The sequence below is a fragment of the Vulpes lagopus genome, chromosome 10 (assembly GCF_018345385.1).
Source record: "Vulpes lagopus strain Blue_001 chromosome 10, ASM1834538v1, whole genome shotgun sequence".
Lineage (NCBI taxonomy): Eukaryota > Metazoa > Chordata > Mammalia > Carnivora > Canidae > Vulpes > Vulpes lagopus.
In genome coordinates, this window is record NC_054833.1 from 89,878,496 (window position 1) to 89,895,685 (window position 17,190).

The window sequence follows — 17,190 nt, forward strand, 5'->3', positions numbered from 1 at the left end:
ATTAAAGCGGCAAAAGGCTTATGCAGGGCTGGCTATTATGGCGGTGAAACCTAGAACAGGCTATACCTGTCTCTACTGACCCTTCTCTGTATGCCTTAGGTTAATTTCAGTGTTGATTTTCACCACATTCCCTTCACTCAGTTTTAGATTCTTTTTAGATTGAGCTCCATTGAGAGCTCAAACAATATTACTACCATCCAGGTTTTTGTAACTCTCCATGGTGCTTATCTTAGTACTTACACAAAAAGCTCCAACCTATGAAAAACTTGGGTGTCTACTGATGAGTTGATGAGCTTCTGCTCATTAACCCATTGGAACTTTATTTTTATTCTGGCTTTCAGGAAGCTAAGAGCTGCGTGTTGTGCTTAATGCTGGCACATCCTCTGACCCTCCTTTTTAATGTCACTTTTCTTTCTATGCTCTGTGCTTATTCATAAAGCCTTTCACTTCCACCATATAGCTTCTTCTTCTTCTTTATTCTTCTTATTTTTTAAAAATGAATTTTACTCCTGTTGATGCTATACAATTTTGTTCCTTGTATGCGCCCATGGAAGTTATGTCAATCCTTTTGTGCGCAGGTGGAGTTTAAATTCTAAATAAAATGAGGGGCACCCGGGTGGCTCACTCGTTGAGCATCTGCCTTTGGCTCAGGGCATGATCCCGGGGTCCTGGGATGAAGTTCTGCATCAGGCTTCCCGCAGGCAGCTTGCTTCTCCCTCTGCCTGTGTCTCTACCTCTCTCTGTGTCTCTCATGAGTAAACAAGTAAAATCTTAAAAAACTAAGTAAAATGAGAAAAGTTCAATAAATGTTCACCGGATAGAGACTATGAGGACTTCAGCGGGGATACAGATTTTCCAAAATCATTAGTGTAGGAAATTAATTTTGATGGTTTAGTGTTTGCTAATAAGTAAAACACCCCAAACTATATTGAACCCAGGAGGGAAAACAATCCTATTTCACTTTCTATTTCTGTTAGTAAATAAAAAAAACATTTCACACACCTTATAAAATAACGGTGCTTGGCGTGGTAATTGCACATGCACGCCGCTGACTATTACATTTCACTAAGTACTTTGTTGGACCGCTCATCAACAGTCGTGGACCGCTCATCAACTTTTCCTTTTGAGCTGAATCTAAATCTGATTTTTAGAAAATCGCTACTGGAGTGCTCGTGTCGTCCGGGATTGCTGAATTCCGAACAACCCTTCCGTCAAGGGCACCTCCCGGAGGGAAGCTCGGGTCGCTAGCTCAAGGGACGATGCAAAGCGTTTTATTCTCTTACTCACGGCCCTTCCCCGGGCTCCCAAGGAGACAAGTTGAATGCCCACTAAGTCATGCTTTTCCATTACTCATTCCGCCTTTTCTCCCAAGGTGGCGTGTGGGAGGTGTTGTGCTCGGGCTCGGTAAGAATAGGCCGGGAAGCTTGCTGCGGGACAATGCACTGCTCCCTTTGCGTGTTTCAATTCCGACTGCGCCGTGTTGGGCGGCTGGGGGGGGGGAGGCAGCTTTCCCCGCGGACAATGACTCCACACTGGGCCGCCTCCCAGACTCAGCTGGGCCCCTCCGCTGGCCCCTGCCCCCCGCAGGCGCGCCCCGCCCCACTTGGCCAAGCTTTGTTCCCTTACAAGGCAGATCATCAGGTGGGCCAGGCGCGACTGCCGCTGAATAACGTCCTTCTCGGGTCACCCGGGGGGGTACTCGGGGCGCCGGCCTTCCCGGCCCCGCAGCCCCGCAGCCCGCAGCCCCGCACGCGCGCGGACGTCTGGGCCACCAGGAGGCGCCCGGCCCCTCCGCAGCTCCTCGCCCCAGCCCCTCTCTGGCTCACCCTGCGATTGGCCGGCCGCCCCGAGCTCTAAGCTCCGATTGGCCGCTGCCCGCGTCAATCGCGGACGTCGGGGCGGGCCGAGGTGACGCGCGGCGGCCGGGCTCGGGGCGGTGTCCGGCGCGGGCGGCTGCGGGCGGAGCTTCGCCGGGACCGACGCCGGGCAGTCAGACGGCTGCCGCCCAGGGAGGCGCCAGCGCGAGCGCGAGCTGCCGCTCCCCGTCCGCCGCGGCTGCCTCCGCCGGCTCGTCCCCGCGCCCCGGCCTCCCGCGCTCCCGCTTCCCCGCGCCGCGGCCCTCGATGAGGGGCCGGGCCGCCGCGTGATGGGGCTGCGGAGCGGCGCCCTGCGGCTCGCGGTGGCTGCTGCTCGCGCTGAGGAGCGTAGGTGCCGGGCCCCCCGCGCCCCCGCGCGCCGCGGCGCCTGCTGACCCGGCCCGCCAGTCCGCCCGTCGGCCCGCAGCGCAGCTGAGGTGAGGCGGGGGAGGGGGGAGGGGGCGGGCAGCGGTTGGCGCCGCGGCCGCGGGGGCTGGGGAGGGGGCCGCCTGGGGGGAGGGGCGGCCGGGCCCGGGCCGGGCGGGGTCCGAGCGGAGGAAGCGCGGTCCCGGCGCGAGCCGCGCGGCGGGCCCGGGGCGCAGGGCAGGGCGGGGCGCGGCGGGGCGGGGCGGGGGCCCTCGGGTCCCGCAGTGCCCCGCACCAGCCCTCGGCTTCCCCGGAGCCGCCGCCCTCGTGCCGTGCCCCGCGGTCGGCCGGCCCGCGGCGGTCGGCGGCCTGCGCTCTCTGCGCACACTGCAGCTCGGTGCAGCCGGCGCCGCTCGGCGTCGAAGCCCCCCGTCCTCGTTGCCCCGCTCCCCGCGCCCCCTTTGTGGTTGGCATCGGGGCTGAGCCTGGGAACGCGGCTCTGCTCTTCTGCCAGATGAAGGTAGGAAGGGGCTCGGCGTGGCGGAGGGGCAGCGGATGGCGCGGGGACCCGAGAGAGGAGCGCGGTGGAGAGGGAGGGGGCGTGTGGATGCCGGCCAGCCGCGGGGAGGGCTGCTGTGGTCTCGGCGTTCGGCAGCCCAGGATTACTCTGGCAGCCATATTGGGAGGATGATCTGACAAATCCTTTAGTAGCCAAGTCCGGTTGCTGGAAGGCACCGAGTGACAGCCCTGGCAGCTTTCAGGGTGACTGGCCCCGCCAGAAGCCAAGTTGTGGGGGTTGGGAGCCGGCTCGGGCGAGCTAGTCATTGTTCATGCAACACAACACGTTCCGGCCCTAAAACCATAATTGAACTCCCGAATCACTTTTTCTCCTTGGTGAATTGCTAAAAGAGCTTCTGTGGTGAAGTGCCTTCAAGATTCCATTCTTGTTGGGGTGAAATGCTGTTGTTTCTCTATTCGTCTTGTATGGCCAGTGCTATTGACGTGGAGGCCCGATGATGATCCTTACACGTACCCAGGCAGATCTGAGGATTGCTGGGGCCAGTATACCAGCACGGAAGCTTCGAGCTGGTATATTGCATTGGATGGCTAGATTTTCAGAGTAGCTCACCTTGCAGAGATTTACTAACCTGGCATATTCTGACAGTGGGAGAGGCATGCAGCAGTATTTCTGAGGATGCAGGTTGTCATCTTTGTGGAATCTGGAGGTAGCTGAAATTAGATTGTCAACAGATCCCTTGCTCACATATCTCTTACTGTTCTAGGCAGCTGTTCTGCCGACACTGAATATGCTGCTTTGTGTCATAGATGGGTCTGTCTCAGCCTCAGGAAAGTATGGTGATTGGATTTGAATAGCTTTGAAGTGAAATCATGGTGGATATTTTATTTAAAGGCTGGCATTTTGTCAACTTAGCTTAGTCATAATAAAATCTTAGCTTGTGAGGTGCTTTCTAATTAACTCGGTGTGGCTGTTGGATTATGAGGCAGGTGGAGTTAAATGTACTGTGTAAGAAATGAGTATGAGGATTGCACAAATCTTTGGATTGTAAAGCAGACCTGGAAATGATCGATAACTGAATTCAGCGTGAGCCTGTAAATCTGGCTTCTCCTACATGCTTGGCGTTGATAGGACCTGGAGACTGGCATGCCTGTCTTCCTTTTGTATTGTACCCTTTGCTTTTATTTTTGTATTTTTTTATCCTTTGCTTTTTAAATTCCTTTAACTTCTTAAGTGGAACTATCCAAAAAAATTTTAGTTAGGAGTTTTCTAAGAAGAGTCTTAATACTTTATATTTTTATGTTAAGCTTTCCTTTTGAAACTTACTTGAATCAAAAATGGTGTCCATAGAAACTAGTGCTTTGTATTACTTTAACATGAGAGGACTAGTGTCTTAAAATTCTGTGCCCTAATCAAGAACTATTTCTGAGTTTAAAATTTTTACAGTTACTTTATTAGCAAAAAAGATCTGAAGAATTGTGGTTAAGTATAATTTCAGCATTTGATAAAATCAGACCTGATTGTGAATCTGATTTGCAGGCAGAATCTGTGCAGCTCTGCCCTGATGAATGTTTCTCCAGCATTTATTCAATTAAGTACAGCTTCGAAGGCTTTAAACAGACCATTTTTCCTTCCAAGACCAGATATGAATGCAGCTTTCCTTTTTTCTCTTTCCCACTTTGGATTTGTGCAGGGAATAAACTCTCAAGAAGAGTGCCAACGGAGTCCAAGGCCAAAGCTTTCTACCCTACTTCCCTGCTATGGGCTTGTTCTGGTTACAAAGTAAAGGACAACAATGGGCCCCTGCCTTCTAGTTCATAAACCCCTTCCTGGGCTGCTAATCACAGCAGGTTTTTTCAAGGAGTGAAGCATATCCTTTTGATCTCGTAAACTAATATGATATAATTTTTCAAGGCTCTGAAGTGAAAGGTATAGTCTGTTTACTTCATGTAATTCTCTTTGGAAGATGGCCTTGTTGGAACAAACTGGTGAATTTCTGGAGTTCATACAAGTGTGGATAAATATATAGACTTTCAGAACTTTTCTTTGTGCAGCTCATTAGAATAGAAGATAAATGAAGTAGATGTGACTGTGACAAGGAAAACGATATGGAAGGGTCCTTGGACTTCTCTTTGAGGTAGACTTTTTGGTTAATGGTCCTGTGATTCATTCATGCTCACTTTTATGATGTTCATTACCAGTTTACTGACAGTACATACAAATATTTAGTTTTTTGCTGTCAAGGAATTTACACTTTACCATTTGTTTACAGACATAGTAAGCTAATGTTAACTCTCGGTCTTCTGTTCTAGTACAATTTAGTGATTTAGTACGGTTTAACCCATACCATGATAGTTTTCATGGTTTTTATGGTCAGAGCCTTTTCTTTTTTGTATTGCCATATAATACTTACCTAATACTCAATTGGTACTCTTATGATTGCTTTGTGGTTGTTTCTATATGTGTTTGAAGTCACAAGGTTGTAAATGTCTGATGTATTAAAGAAATTTTTTCATATTTAATATCGCATTTAAAAAAAAAGATTTTATTTATTTATGAGGGACAGAGAGAGAGAGAGAGAGGCAGAGACACAGGCAGAGGGAGAAGCAGGCTCCATGCAGGGAGCCCGAATGGGATTTGATCCTGGTACTCTAGGATCGCGCCCTGGGCCAAAGGCAGGTGCTAAACCGCTGAGCCATCCAGGGATCCCCTACATTGTTTATTCCAAAGTGTATCATCATTAAACTATACCATCCTTTACCATTGCTCTGTGTGATGTCTTTGATACTTGGCTTAGTTTTCCTTTCTGTCTGAATTTCTGACATCATCCTGGCAGATGTCAATGACTGTATAAACAATAACAACAACAATAATGACAAAACAGCTCACTCATATTTAGCCTTTCTATGTGCCAGGCTCTTTTCCAAGCACTTTACATTGTTCACTAATTTAATCCTCGTAACAACCATATGAATAGATACTGTTACCCCCATTTTACAAGTGAAGATATGGAAGCTAAGTGACTTCCTCAAGTCACTAGAAATAAGTACATAACCACAGTACTGAACAATTTCTGTAACTAGCAACTGTAAAATTCCTTAACTTCAGCTCAAGTGAACGTTAGCTTCATGCTATTTCAGTAACTCAGTATTGTGGCCATATCTTCTACCTTGTCATCATTTTTGGATCTGTCTTCAGATCGCATGTTGACCTTCAGATCCGAAGTTCTGATAATTTACAGCTCTCACTTTTGTAGTCTTTTTCCACAAGCTCTTCTACCTCATGTCTCTTGGGCTATGAGCCTCTTCCAGATTTTACTTCTTTGTCTTCCTTTAGTACACTGTGACTTCTGGGGTGCTCTGCTTCAGCTCTTTTCTTACCAGCACTTGCAGTTTTTAAATTTTTTACTATTCTGCAAGACCCATTATGCAGATGCCAGCCTTGCATCCTTCCTACCACCCATAGCTTCTGTTTTTTTTTTGTCTGTCATGGAGAAATCTCACATAGTGCTGGGGGTTAGTACTACAATTAATGTGTAATCTTAGGTCTCCTTTGAATCTCACTTCGGTGTCTGTTGAAGTGATTCTGTTCAGTTTCTCCCTCTGTTCTCCACAGTGATTTTTTTAAATGATTTATTTATTTATTTATGAGAGAGAGAGAGAGAGAGAGAGGCAGAGACACAGGGGGAGGGAGAAGCAGGCTTCATGCCGGGAGACCGACGTGGGACTCTATCCCGGGACTCCAGGATCGCCCCCTAGGCCAAAGGCAGGCGTCAAACCGCTGAGCCACCCAGGGATCCCCTGCACAGTGATTTGTAAAATTTTGACTGCTTTACTTAAGCCTTCCTACTGCCCCATGCTTGGCTTAAAACCTTACTTATCACCTCATAGGGAAAAAAAGACATGAACTCCCCCCACTTCCCCTTCCTCTACCTAAAGAATTCTCTGCCGCTTTTCTTACCTTCTTTCCTTAAGTCTTAGAGAAAAAGTTACTCTCCCTGACTTCAGCTAATCCCTTGGCTTGTCTTCTGGATGTCATTGCCTTGTAATCTTGAGGGACTTGCTGTGTTGGTTACTCTTTATCCCTTTCACTGTTTCCCTATTTTTTTAATTTTTATTTATTTATGATAGTCACACACACACAGAGAGAGAGAGAGAGAGAGAGAGAGGCAGAGGCAGAGACACAGGCAGAGGGAGAAGCAGGCTCCATGCACTGGGAGCCCGACATGGGATTCGATCCTGGGTCTCCAGGATTGCGCCCTGGGCCAAAGGCAGGCGCCAAACTGCTGTGCCACCCAGGGATCCCCTCGCTGTTTCCCTATAGTCCCACCTTAGGGACTTTGCTGTGGCTTCTACCTCTAGAACACTTTTCTCCTGAAAGCTGCTTGGCTAGCTCTTTCATCTTCAAGTCTTTGCTTAAATCTCCCAACCTCAGCATGCCTACCCTAATGTCATTTATGTACCTGCACGGCGTTTCTACCCACCATCATCTTGAGCCACCTGCCTTTGCTGTACTTTCCCTCCCTGGTAATGCTTATTATCATGTAGCTTTCTGTAGAAATTATTATTTTAATTTTCCCTCTTCCCCTACTAGAATGTAAACTTCTCCATGGCAAGGATGTTTTTCTGTTTCATTCATTGATTGATCCCAAGCTCCTGAAACTGCCTATCACATTGTAGGCACCTAATAAATAGCTCTTGAATAAAGTCTTAGAAATATGCAGATCTCTCCTAATACAAACAAGGAAGTGAGGGAGAAAAAATCCTTCCTTCACTTCTGTTCTCTCCTAGCTGTCACTCTCTTGAGCCTCCCAGCGAAGTTCTGGAAGCAAGGAGGATTCTTGTATTTCCACTTCCTAGTCTAATTACTCTCCAGCCCACCATAGACTGGCTTCAGTGGCCCTCACTTCACCTGCACCTGCTCTTGCTCTCATTTCCAGCCTTTTATTGCTGAAACCAAGGGACACACTTCATGCCTTCGCTGCAGTGGCAGTATTGCTTACTTCACACTCCCTCCATTGAACTTTTGTCTGCTTCTGTTTAGTGGATCGCTTTCAGATCTTGGCCTGCTTTTCTGGCCACTCACACTATTATCAAGTTCATTCAACACAAATTTTTGTATAATTTTTAAAGTCTTTTGTTTTTAGGAACTAGAATTTTTTTTTTTTTTTTTTTTTTTTAATTTTTATTTATTTATGATAGGCACACAGTGAGAGAGAGAGGCAGAGACATAGGCAGAGGGAGAAGCAGGCTCCATGCACCGGGAGCCCAACGTGGGATTCGATCCCGGGTCTCCAGGATCGCGCCCTGGGCCAGAGGCAGGCGCCAAACCGCTGCGCCACCCAGGGATCCCTAGGAACTAGAATTTTGACATAACGTATTTCTGATGTTAAATAGCAGAATAGATTTATTACAGGAACTGTTTTTTTTTTTGTTTTGTTTTGTATTGTTTATAGTTTGACCACTTACTGCTTCCAAAAAGGATTTGAACAGCCTCTCACAAATACTACAAATGCAGGGGGGCTGTTAAAGAAAGAAAGAAAACTCTGCATAACAAGAGGAAAAACTAAATAAACAAGTTACAGCAACTTGTGTAATTCAGTTATTATAATTTAGTTTTGAAACTTTTCAAGGTAAAAAGGAAAAGAAAAATATATAATGGCTATATATAATGATTCATCAAGAGAAACTGTTTTTTGGTAATAAGTTCTAAAACTGTAAGAGAAAAGTGTATATCAGAACATTCTGATATAAGGATGTTCACACTGTTTTGAACAGGTCTGTAAGTACAAGGAGAAATGTTCTTCAAAGACCTTTAAAAAAAATAGTCTACCTGCTTTCCAAACTGAAAATACAACACTAAAATATAACCAGTCTTTTTTTTTTTTTTTTTTTTTGGTGAAAGATGTGACTGATATGGTTTAGATGCATAACTTTATTTGAAGATAAATCTTAGTATCCCAGCTGAAAACTCATTATTTAAATCCTTGTGAGAGTCTGGAATACTTGTATTGTCATCTAAATGAAAACATACCTATTAAACTTTCAGTGTCTGTTCATCAGGTGGCAAGATTGACACATTGTTGACACATGGAAAAAAGTCTGACTTGCATTCTTGCTCAGTTAGTGAGGTGCCTCCCAGGCTGGTATCTGCAGAGGTATGGTCAGGCAGAGGTTTCAGAAGGAGGGGGACCTTGACTCATACTAATTTTTTTCCTTTTCTATTTTTTTTTTTTTTTAAACTTGCTTTTTTCTCATGCTGTCTCTTTAAGGGCAGGGACTCAACCCATAGCAAATTTGCATTAACCTCTGATTGAAACTTACCATTTCTTTCTTTCTTTCTTTCTTTCTTTCTTTCTTTCTTTCTTTCTTTCTTTTTTTTTTAAGATTTTATTTATTTGGCAGAGCAAGAGAACATAAGCAGGGGGAGTGGCAGGCAGAGGGAGAAGGAGAGGGAAAAGCAGGTTCCCTGCTGGGCAGAGAGCCCCATGTGGGCTTGATCCCAGGACTCTGGGATTTTGACCTCAGCTGAGACACTTAACTGACTGAGCCACACAGGCCCCCTGAAACTTACCATTTCTACGCTGTAGTACACTGAGTAGTACACTCAGTGTAGTACACTGAGCTGAGCTCATTTCAGCCTGGACAATTCCAGGAGAAGGTGTTGTGTGTCATCCACTTTGACAATAGAAGAGCTTCAGTGGAATGTTGGGATTTGAGTAGCAAAATTCCCAGCACATCTGCTAAAATAAAAATTATGAGACATAGCTTCAGATATTAGAACGAGTTGACTTACTAGATAAGAGTTTCGTAACTCTTTGGAATAAAAAAAAATCACTTTCACTTAGAATAGTTTATCTTAAGCCATAGGAGCTGTTGTCTCAATTAATTAATTAAATTTTTTTTTATTAGAGAGTAAACAAGAGCACAAGAGCAGGGAGAGGGAGAAGCAGACTCCCTTTTAAGCAGGCAGCCAGACTCGGGGCTTGATCCGTGACCCAAGCTGAAGGTAGACCTCAACCAATTGAGCCACTCAGGCACCCCTGTCGTCTCTTTTTAATTTATTTTTACTTTTTAAGCTCTATTCCCACTCTGGGGCTTGAAGTCATGACCCTGAGATCGAGTTGTATGCTTTACTGACTGAGCCAGCCTGGTGCCCCTAGGAGCTGTTGTCTCTTGATGCATCTCTTGGTTTATGAATAAAATCATGTTACTGGTGAAAAGGAGGATCCCTGATTTCTTTTTTCTTTTTTTTTTTTTTTTAATTTATGATAGCCACAGAGAGAGAGAGAGAGAGAGAGAGAGAGAGAGAGAGAGGCAGAGACACAGGCAGAGGGAGAAGCAGGCTCCATGCACCGGAAGCCCGACGTGGGACTCGATCCCGGATCTCCAGGATCGCGCCCTGGGCCAAAGGCAGGCGCCAAACCGCTGCGCCACCCAGGGATCCCCTCTTTTTTTTTTTTTTTTTTTAAGATTTTATTTATTCATGAGAGGGAGAGAGAGGCAGAGACACAGGCAGAGGGAGAAGCAGGCTCCATGCAGGGAGCCTGACATGAGACTCGATCTCAGGACTGCAGGATCAGGCCCTGTGCAGAAGGCAGGCACTAAACCGCTGAGCCACCCAGGGATCCCCTCCTTTTTTTTTTTTTTTTTTTAAGATTTTATTTATTTATTCTTAAGAGTCAGAGAGAGAGAGAGAGGCAGAGACACAGGCAGAGGGAGGAGCATGCAGGGAGCCTGACGTGGGACTTGATCCTGGGACTTCAGGATCACGCCCTGGGCCGAAGGCAGGCGATAAGCCGCTGAGCCACCAGGGCTGCCCTCCTTGATTTCTTAATTGCAGTGACAGGAGGATGTGTGTCTAATAAATCCAAAACTATATTTTAAAACTTATTTTGGGTAGTAGGGTTAAAAGAAAACAGTTGGGGAGTCTGGATGAGCTAGTTTAACCCCATTTGAGATTGAAAATCTGATCTATCAGGAGACTCTTGTGTAATCTGATTCTTGGCATTGGGTTAGAATGCAAAAAGAAGCTTTTCCAACATGTGATTCTTTTTTAATTCTTTTTTTTTTTTTTAAGATTTTATTTATTTATTCATGAGAGACAGAGAGAGAGAGGGGGGCAGGACACAGGCAGAGGGAGAAGCAGGCTCCATGCAGGGAGCTGACATGGGACTTGATCCTGGATCTCCAGAATCAGGCCCTGGGCTGAAGGCAGCGCTAAACCGCTGAGCCATCTGAGCTGCCCCCAGCATGTGATTATTATTGAGCTTTCACAGCTTGGCTCATGGTGGATTTTTATTCATAGATCCAAAAAGACCAAGAATAGATACTTCATGCATATAGAAGAAATTCTTACCTTTTTGGGGCTGTTTTATCAGTATAGGCATGGTCAGAGATAGAATATTGAGTCCTAAAAATCTGCCTGGTCCTCATTGAAAGTATTGAACTGAAAGATGCAAAACTTAGAATAACCAATTTTTCATAGTGTTTCAAAATGGATTCACTAGCTACAGATACTTAGTTTTGGGGACCCATTGATCCTTTAAATTATAATTTATTTTAAAGCTGTAATTTAGTGAAAAGATGATCTTTTAAATAGATTGCTTGTTGCTATTGTAAATTCCCTAGTGTATAGCAAGTTGTGTGAATATTGAATTTAAAAGACTGAATTTCTTGGTTAAATTCTATTTTCACTGGTGACAAACGTACTAAATACTGTATCAGTGCATGAGAGTTAAATGAACTACTGGCTGCAACATAGGGCAGAATGGAATAAGCAGGAAAATGAAGATCAACAAAACATTTTTTTTTTTTTTTCAACAAAACATTTTTAAGGAGCAAAGAGAAAGAAGGTACCACTTTTGGCTCAAGAAGGGGCACATTAAGGAACGTGTGGCTTAACACTTACTGCTTCATGGTGATATTTGACCTTGTCCTCAAAAAATACGGATTCATAATAGGGCTAATAAGGGAGATTGAAGCTCAATCTGCAAGTTGTGTGTTTGGTGCAATAAGAGAATGCTTGGTGAAGAAGGCTTGAAGCTGGGCAGTGAGAATGGAGGCTGGGGAAAAGAGGTTGGATTGTGGAGGCCTTTGAATTTTTAGATTATGTTCTGAGGCCTCGGAAACCAATGGAAGGTTTTCAAGGAGAGGAAATGACATGAACTGACTTCTGTTGTAGGAGTATAATCTTGGCTGTTTTCTATAGAAAAGGGATATTACAAAAACAAACCAACCAAAAGCTAGAATTATTTCATTAGTGTTTATTCACTTTGCTGAAAGGTCAGTTTGAAAATTAGTCGTCTTCTTTGGCTCCTAATAATAGTCCAGGGAACCTCTGAAGGCAAGTTCAGTTGCGCAAGATCAAAGTTAAACAATTGGGTAAAAATTCAGAAAAATGCAAATAAATTGAGCCTAACCTTTTTATTATCCCTGTATTGTTAGTGAATGCTTCTGGAATTCTTGCTCCATTCCGCTTTCCTAACGCTTCTAATTGTGTGTCATAGGAAGGAAAACTGGTCAGAGGGACAGTCTAGAACTGAGGCTGTGTAAGTGATTTATATAGAGTATGTGTGATTGTCTTTCCTGTGTGCCTTTTTTTCCTTTGGCTGCTCAAAGCTTGGAAAATAGATTTTTATGCTAATTATAAGAAGTATTGTTTTCCTGTAACTTCGTAAAAGTATTCTGTGATTATTGTTTCCATCTGGAATTTAAACCTGGATTCAGACTTCTATAATTGGTCTTGACTTATATAATTGGTCTATAATTGGTCTATATAATTTTTCTTGAAGAGCCAGGGAATTTTGAAGCTGTAATTCTTTGATGTAATTCTATTATAAAGAGATACTGTTTATAGTAGTAGGGAAGAAACAAAGTAACAGTCTCTATGGTTCATTTAACTCTAGTTTCCTATGACTGGAATTTTAACTCACTTGTGAAGATGGTTGAAGTTTTACCTCAAGACTGTTAAATCAGAAAAAAATATATAGGGCAGCCCCGGTGGCGCAGCGGTTTAGCGCCGCCTGCAGCCTAGAGCATGATCCTGGAGACCGGGGATTGAGTCCCACGTCAGGCTCTCTGTATGGTGCCTGCTTCTCCCTCTGCCTGTGTCTCTGCCTCTCTCTCTGTCTCTATGAATAAATAAAATAAAATCTTAAAAAAAAAAAAGAAAGAAAGAAATATATATTCTTAGGTTCAAATTTGAGAAAAGCTTCTAGGTTCAAGTTAGAGAAAAAGTAATTTTATTATATACTTATTTATTTGGAGGAAAGTAATTTTAAAATTTACTTATTATCATTTCCAAAAAGAATGACTGTTAGCTTTTTTAATGAGGAAGGAATTTGAAATTAATTTTATCCTTTTTCCTTTTGATCAAACAACCTGTCTCTATTTTGGAACAACTTACGGTTTTTATTAATGACACTCAAACATCAGCCTGTTGACACAATAACTGAGAATTCAACCAAAATATTTTAACTACTATACTTGAGACCCTGTGTCTAGGCTATTAGAAACATGACTAAAATTCCGTTCTTGTCCACAAGGAACTGAAAATCTATGGCAGAGATAAAAGTAAATAACTTTTTTGCCCTCGGGTAAGGCTGATGAGCTGAGTAGTAATAAATGGAAAAGTGTGAGCATTTGTTTTGGGAGGTGGAGAGATTCTGTGAAGGTTTTAGACATAGATGGCATACAAGAAGATCTTTTTTTTTTTTTTTAAGATTTATTTATTTATTTATTCATGAGAGACACAGAGAGAAAGAGAGAGAGGCAGAGACACAGAGACACAGGCAGAGGGAGAAGCAGGCTCCATGCAAGGAGCCTGACGCGGGTGGGACTCGATCCCTGGTCTCCAGGATCATACCCTGGTCTGAAGGCAGGTGCTAAACCGCTGAGCCACCTGGGCTGCCCCATACAAGAAGATCTTAGAAGAATAAATTGGATTTTGAGAAGAATGGTAGAGGAAGAAGAGTGCAGTGTTCACTGGAGCAAAGGCACAGGAACAGAAAATCATGAAATACTTTCAGGAAGCCCTCTGGTGGGTGGTTGTGAAGGAATGTGGATGGAAGGCAGTGTTTTGTGGGCTTGTAAAAATACGTGGTTTATGTTGCAGAACACATTGAATGCCAGTGTGGGAAGTCTAGTCATTGCTTGGGAGACAGTAGAGGAACTTTGAGGATTTTTAAGTGGACACTGATATGAACAGACTTGTGCTTCAGAAAGACCAGTTTGGCGGTACCACTTCGTATGGATGGAATAGATGAACTTGGCAGTATTGTGTAGAAGGAAGCAAGAGAAAGTGGTAAGGTTAACAGTCTTGGGTAAGAAATTCATTGAAGATCTAAAAAGGATGCCAGGGGTAGAAATGGAAAGAAATTTTATAGGTAGAAGCTATTTAATTTGGCAGTTGATTAGATGGATAGGAAGCAAGCAGATGTTGGAGATGTTAGTATTTTACAGATGCATGGTTCTGTATAAAGAACACACCAGGACTTTTCAGCCTTTGTTATCTCTTTGTAAATCAGCAGCATTCAGCACTTTGGCAGGCCTTGGATAGAATACAAAGAAGGTTTCATTTTTTTTTTTTTTTAACTTAAATATCTACAGTATTCAGTAATTGTCATTTTGGCAAACTCATTTCTTCTGTCTTCTCCTGACAAATTTTTTTTTTTAAGATTTTATTTATTTGGGGCGCCTGGGTGGCCCAGTGGTGGAGCATCTGCCTTTGGCTCAGGGCGTGATCCCGGGGTCCTGGGATCGAGTTCCACATCGGGCTCCCTGCAGGGAGCCTGCTTCTCCCTCTGTCTGTGTCTCTGCCTCTCTCTCTCTCTCAATCTCTCTCTCTCTCTCTGTGTCTCATGAATAAATAAAATCTTAAAAAAAAAAAAGATTTTATTTATTTATTCTTGAGAGTCCCACAGAGAAAGAGGCAGGGGGAGAAGCAGGCTCGATGCAACGAGTCCAATGTGGGACTCGATCCTGGGACTCCGGGATCACACTCCAAGCGGAAGGTAGACGCTCAACCACTGAGCCACCCAGGCGTCCCTTTGGCAGAGTTTCTTGATTAAAAAAATAATTGCATCTGGTTGGTAACTAACACAGGTCTCTTTTACTACACCTTCCCTTCCCCCATGCCATTTATTTTAAGAAACTGGATGACATGACCTGTAGATTTTTCTGTACTCTGGGTTTGGCTGATTGTATCTTTTAGGTGTCATTTAAATTTTTCATTTGCTCCACTGTGTGTCCTGTAACTGGTAGTTTGAATTGAGGCTCATTCTCTTCATTTTTTTTTTCTTTTTAAAGGGGGTAGGATAAGAATACTTCCTAGGTAGTGCTTTGTGTTTCTTACTGTAGCACAGGTGGAAGCATAGACCACCTAGGTGTCCCACTTTTAGTGATGTTAAGATTGATTATTTGGCTCACATATTGTCAGCCTAATCCAAGCAATAAAGTGTTCACATATCAACCAGTCATTCATCTGAGGCTTTTTGTTTGTTTGTTTTTTTTGTTTGTTTGTTTGGTAGCTGGTGATGATTGTTGCAGAGGGCCTTTGTATTACTAGGGACGGAAAATGGTGACATTCCAATTCTGTCATCTTGTCTGCATTTATTAGCTGGACTTTTTTTTTTTTTTTTTTGGTGAGAAGAACTTGCCCTCATTTTTTTTTAATTCCATATTTTTCTACAACCAAGCTTATTGTTTTTTTTTTTTTTTTTTTAAAGATTTTATTTACTTATTTATGAGAGACACACAGAAAGAGGCAGAGACACAGGCAGAGGGAGAAGCAGGCTCCACACAGGGAGCCCAGTGTGGGACCCAATCCTGGGACTCCAGGATCATGCCCTGGGCCAAAGGCAGGTGCTAAACTGCTGAGCCATCCAGGCGTCCCAGAACTTGCCCTCATTGACTAGTTGGCTGTCCTGGAGTACAGCATATACAGGATATATATGTATGCTTAATTCTTTGCTAGTTTTCAGAATAATGAGGCTTTTTAAAAAAATTTAATTTCTGACTTTTTTTTTTTTAAGATTTTTAGTTACTTATTCATGAGAGAGACACAGAGAGAGGCAGAGATACAGGCAGAGGGAGAAGCAGGCTCCACGCAGGAAGCTGGATGCGGGACTTGATCCCGGGACTTCAGGCTCATGCCCTGAGCCAAAGGCAGATAGATGCTGAACCACTGAGCCACCCAGGCATCCCAGAATAATGAGGCTTTTTAAAAGTATCATTATGAACTTAGGAATTTATATATTTGGTGTTTTTCAATCCATTTGTGGTTTGTATGAATGTGTGTATTTTTATGCTCTAATTATTCCATGTTTGGGAGCCCCTTTAAGTTGGTGCTTGTGTTCTTTTGCCATGACTCTATTCATCTTTGATAGATTTTTTTTTGCTTGTGATCACAATAAAATGTACCAGAATCATCTTGAAATTTCTTGCCCAGACTTGGAATTAACCATTTTATAAAGGAGCCCTTCACAGGGTTTTTCGAGGCAATAGGAGTTTCACTTTGGGGGGGTATTAAAGAACAATACAAGATAGAATGCAGTCACATGAAATGATAGCAGGGTTATCATAATGTGTTCGGGACTATAAGTGCTGTAGAAAACACCATGATTCCTGGAATGTTTGAGTAGTCATTTTAGGAAGAGGTACGACCGGAGCGGGCCCATCAAGTAGGAGAAAAATGAAAACTCACATGCCCATTGTAGGGGAGAAATTGTTAGAAAGTGTGAAAGAGCATGTATGGGGGATGGTAAAGGAGCTCCACTAGAACACAGAGTATCTTGACTTTGGTCTTGATGTTGTAAGCACTGGGAATAAGAAGAGGTTCTTGAGTTTGGAAGTTGAATTGAGTCATGCTTTAGAAAGGTTAATATTGCAGCAAGGTTAAGCAGTTGCATAAAGCAAGGTTCTCAGCTGGAGATTCGCAACATAATTTGGAAAATGAAAAACAAAACCAAAAAATTTCAGAACTGTTGAAATACCAGGCTCATTTGCTTTTCACAAGACCCCTGTGTGGTTCGGTTTTGTGCTTCAAATGAAAAGCTCAGAGATCAGTTCCACTATTCAAAGTATGGTAATTGCAAGTATGAGGTAATGAGGACTAGGTTAGGTAGTGGCAGTGGGTTAGAATAATGGCAATGGGAATAAGCAGAAGGAAGTGATAGAAATAGGCAAATTTATGTTTTAAAAGTTTTTATATGGTATGTCATTAATGTTAACTCTAATAAAAATTCAAAGAGAAAGAACCAAAGATGACTGCAAGATTATGGTATGGGGTCCAATAGAAATGAGAAGATTGACAGAGATTGCTAGTTTAGGGGAGAAGATCATGAAGTATGTTGAGTATTCCGTTGATGGCTGTATATCACAGTGAACTTTGTGGGGAGGTTGAAGTGTGTTCTATGTCTTGCTTTTTCTGAATGCTTTATTCATTCTTTGG

General features: G+C 43.5%; 1 protein-coding gene across 10 annotated transcripts in view; it reads left to right on the forward strand.

Annotated features, from left to right (window-relative positions):
• Positions 1-2,007: 2,007 nt before the first annotated feature.
• Positions 2,008-17,190, forward strand: part of KIF1B (kinesin family member 1B) — a 147,049-nt gene continuing 131,866 nt past the window's right edge. For 2 of the 10 annotated variants that reach the window (XM_041772638.1, XM_041772642.1), the window contains exon 1: positions 2,056-2,293. The gene's annotated coding sequence lies outside the window, so the exon portion shown is untranslated. Of the gene's footprint in view, positions 2,294-2,404; positions 2,743-17,190 lie in introns of those variants that run through there. The other 8 variants (XM_041772644.1, XM_041772640.1, XM_041772648.1 and 5 more) reach the window with 7 other exon arrangements.